The sequence below is a fragment of the Centropristis striata genome, chromosome 11, assembly GCF_030273125.1.
Source record: "Centropristis striata isolate RG_2023a ecotype Rhode Island chromosome 11, C.striata_1.0, whole genome shotgun sequence".
Classification (NCBI taxonomy): domain Eukaryota; kingdom Metazoa; phylum Chordata; class Actinopteri; order Perciformes; family Serranidae; genus Centropristis; species Centropristis striata.
In genome coordinates, this window is record NC_081527.1 from 10878473 (window position 1) to 10883075 (window position 4603).

Genomic DNA, 4603 nt, shown 5'->3' on the forward strand with positions numbered 1-4603 from the left:
GCTGATCTATCCTTATAAATAAATTGCAGCACATACATGAGACTAAAACTCTTGTATTCCCAGCTCAGTGCTGTGTTGAGCCTTATTTTGTGGGTTGGATTATTTCAGTGTTTCTCTGTGGTGCCTGTAATAATCTCTTGTCTTTGCACATCCAAATTACAGTAAGCCCCATCTTATGTGTGTGACTAGAGTTGAAACAGCAGTGGTAATATATATACACAATCTGTGAGATCCTACCTCTTGTCGCAGTGTTGTTACGATAATCCAGACTTTGGGCTACAACTGTCAGCAGTGGCTCTCCAACATGGTCTCTCCCCCAGGGACAGCAGCTGGCTACCTCTTATTTAAACTCTTTCCCCAAGTGAACAGAATGCCTGCCATACCTGTGTTAGTAATATGAGTTCCCCACACAATGTCGTCATGCTTAAAATGAGTTGCTGCAGCACAATGAATCTCCACTGTACCTCCAAATAACTGGCTCTGACGGCCCGGACTGTGGGCCTGTCGCTATGTTTGTTGCAGGCCCGGCTGCACATGCACAGAGGTATTCAGGAGCGGTTATTTCAAAACACTGCTGCCTTTCTGTTTTACAAGTTTACAGTATGTGTAGACAACTGGGAGGCCCAGGCTGACAAGGAAACATAGCAGTGTCTGGCCACAAGGTGGCTCTGCAACCTCAGAAACTGGGAACATTAGGGGGGTTCCTCTTTGATTCATTAATGGCAACATATCACGTGGAATGCTGGTGGTGCTTTTATTTTGGTAAAATATAATTTGAAAATATGTTGGAACAAACAAATCTTGCTAAAGGTCAGTTAGGAAGATTTATTACTAATGATTGTCGTCACAGTGGCAGTAGTATTCATTTATATATCCACTTCCTGTTTATTTTTACCCCCTGCATTACGTTATTGCTGTTTTTTTAAATATTTTTTAAATATTTAATATTGCAGCTGCATGTGTGTGTGTGTGTGTGTGTGTGTGTGTGTGTGTGACGCGAGTCTACCAGGACAAGAAATGTAATCAAACAATGGCTGTTTGTCTTTTTGCGCAAATTCAACCTGGAATACCATGCATAACAATCTAACCCTTTTTATTGTTAGGTCAATGATGATCAATGTTTAACAATAATGTTGCTTTCAATTATTATTATTTTCAATTGATTGTTTGCTTTAAATTTTAGTTGTTGTGTTTTTTTTCAGTATTTTTTTAATTATTATTTTTTATTCTTATGGTTTTAATACTTTGCCATATTACCTTTTCATTATTTTTACTTTTTAGTAACAATTTTTATTCATATTTTCTGTGTTCCTTGGAGCCTAGGGGTTTACTTTATCTTTATCATCCTTGTTTCTTTTTTTTTAAACCAATAGTGTTTTACATTCAAAATAATACCTGTAAGACAACTGTGCTGGTCTAATGACGCCACTCAGAACTTTAATTATTACAGCTCTAAGAGATAAAATTTCAATCATGAATCTCATAATGTATACTATATAATATATACATTTAATGTGCATTTATATTGCAATATTATTGTCAATTTTACCCTAAATTTAATATGTAATAACCATCTTTGGTATTTTGAGTGGGTAATATACTACATTAAGCAATATCTTGTACCTAGAAATCCTAAATAGAATCAGTATATGTCTTGTCAGCAAGCAATAACAACCATTTTCTACAGATTAAAAATTAATTTAATCTCTAGATGCTATTTGTGTGTTATGGTGTATTCTAATGTGACTTCTTCAGTGTTGGTGTGACCAGATGGAGGATTTTCCCTTGCAGACCCCAGTGGATGAGCCATCTTGGCTGCAGTCTTTACTCATCCCCCTTGTTGGTGCGCGTGATAATCAAAGTCTGTCCCATATAGCTGCAGCATCAGATGTATTTCTGCTTGAAGTGTGTGTAAATCTTATCTCTTTACCTTCACTGCCTGATAAATGTATAACACAAGAAGAGCTCTTCTCTGCCTCTTAGCTCAGACGCTTTCCTCTTTTATTATACCCTGGTTTCAGATTTAGCCTTGAAAAAAGAACAGTCCCTTTCTCATACAGTAAGACAGCTGGAAACATGTGAACAAATATAACCGGATGAGAAAAAATGACTCAAGGGCACATGGAAAGGCATTTATTTGAGGTTGGGCCTAAACATAACTACAAAGAGGTGCAGACTGTCTTCGAGTATCACATTTGGAGGTGAAACAACATTGTTACGGGGGGTGGAGGGATGAAAGGCGATTCTGCTTCTTTGTTTCTCGGGATCTAAAAATAGCACTTGCTGAGCAGGCAGTGGAGCTGAGCTGCAGTCCCCTCTCTTGCTCCTTTTCCCTCTTTTTTCTGCTTCTCACTCTCTCTCAGACATAATACATCATGTTAATGATGCATGTGAGTCGGGCTCAAATGTTTTGCAGCTATTATTGGGTCAAGTAGGTCTGGTGTTGTATTTGAATCGCTGTAATTTAACGTATAATGTGTAGCTTGGACAAGGAGTCTTATTAATGTGGTGATTGAGTAGAGTATCACATGTGTTGTGCATCCCTGTGACGAAACATAGTGGCTCCCAGTGGGAACTCTACAATGTACATGCACATATATATGATCAGACTTTGGATTTTGTGAAATATACAATTTTATTTTGATAAATTACCATCACCTGTAAGGGCAAATCAAGAAAACACATATAATGGCATTGTCAAATTCTGCATTTTCACTTGCAGCAGGTGATCACAAGTACTTTTTTTTTTTTTTAAATATGAAGCTACAGATATCCGGTTATGATTCGTAGCTTGAAATCTGTTCTTTAAATAAAAAGATGAAACTCTTAAAGTACTTAATCTTATCTAATCTTAGATGTAGCCACTAATCTCCTGCTCATTTTCTCTTCTTCACACACAGAAATGGAAAAAAAGCGATGCTGCTGTTGCTAAGGCAGTTGATATAGCTTGCTGCCACTTGTGTGGCAGTATCCAAGCAATTACACAATGCCAACAGGTCCAGCACATATTTATCAGTGTTGCTGCTGTGCTCACATCCCTAGCAACCTCGTGTTATTGTCCTGCAGATTAGTTCCCCACCCCCACACAGATACCATACTGCTGTATTCTAGTCTCACATTTATGGAGGGAAACGATGCTTTGTATGGAGAACTATACAATACAATGTTGACACAAATAAGACTTATGATGTAGAGATTTTCACAATTTTTTACATTAATAATGCAGAATTTGCATGCTGCATGTAAAAAGGATGAGTAGGATTTACAGTCACAGAGAAGAGGTCATTCAATTCACAATATTCGCCCTGTATGAGTGAATCATATATTGCGTAAAGCTTGGCATTGGAGAGGAGGAATTTGCTTCACATTTCTTCACTGGCAGCCAAAACACCCTCACACAGTGGGAGTGATGGAACACATATTTCTGTTTCTCCTGGCTTGAGGAGAGAGAAGCAAGAGGCAGAATGTGGGAAATTGCCTGTAAATGAACTAATAGAGACAAACAGCACTGAAACCGAAACTGATTCACATTCCCATCACTGGGCTTTTTACATTGAGACTACTTCTACACTCCCTAAAGAAATTGCAATGCTTTGTTACATCCTATCCCACCCATCTGTATTGGAGAATGTGTGGCACCAGTTATTAGACAGAGCTCTCTCTAGTGGACAAATTGCAAGGATGTTGACAAAGGGCCAGCACTGATATAATGGAGTGGGAGGAACAAACAGCTCAGAGGCTGAGGGGTAGCAGAGGCAAAAAGTCAGTGGACTGCAGTGTCTGCTACAGCCAAATCCATCACTCAACTACACGGTTAATCAGATAGACTGGCCTTTTCAACTGCTCCAATCTGATTGCATGCAAATTCAGCTATATTGTGGAAGTTAACGTGGCTCATGCCAGGCCGTTTATGCAATGATAAATTATTGCACACATTAGTTTGAAGTTGTTCTCTGTCTGTGATGATGCATAGAGTCTAAGACCATTTATGCTCTCAGCAGTGGTGATTAAATTTGTAGGAATAAGGAAAAACCACTGCAACAAAGTATGTTCTGAATGCTGCAGACTTGCTGGTGTTGCGCAACTAATTTAATGGCCCCCCAATTCAACATTTCATGCTATGTCATCATCTCACATAGGAAAAGGCTGAGGCAGTGCAGCCACTTAAATGGGGACAGTCACTAATCACCCCAAACAAGGTACTTGTGATACAATCATTTTGAAGGTCAGCACACAAATCTTACTCAAGTGAATCCTTGATATTTTTTACTCTCACATGACCAGGGTACAGCGTGAATATGTTCAGGCTATCATCTTCGTTGGGAACATTGGAGAAATTAATATGATTATGGATTATGTATACAGCTAAAAAAAATCTGTGTAAAACACAGATTGCAATGATGATGTAAGCTTGTTGTTGACTTTCCCAGTCTGAATGACTGAGCAAAGGATAGGGGGTGGGGTGTCATTAATCCATGGCTAGTGATGACCAGACAAGCGAAAATGGGGTGTAGTGGGGGATGGGCGAGGACACTGTTGTTATGACTGGTGCTTGGCTGCGGGACAAACTTCCAGAGGCCTCGGCATTTTTTTCTCATTGGTC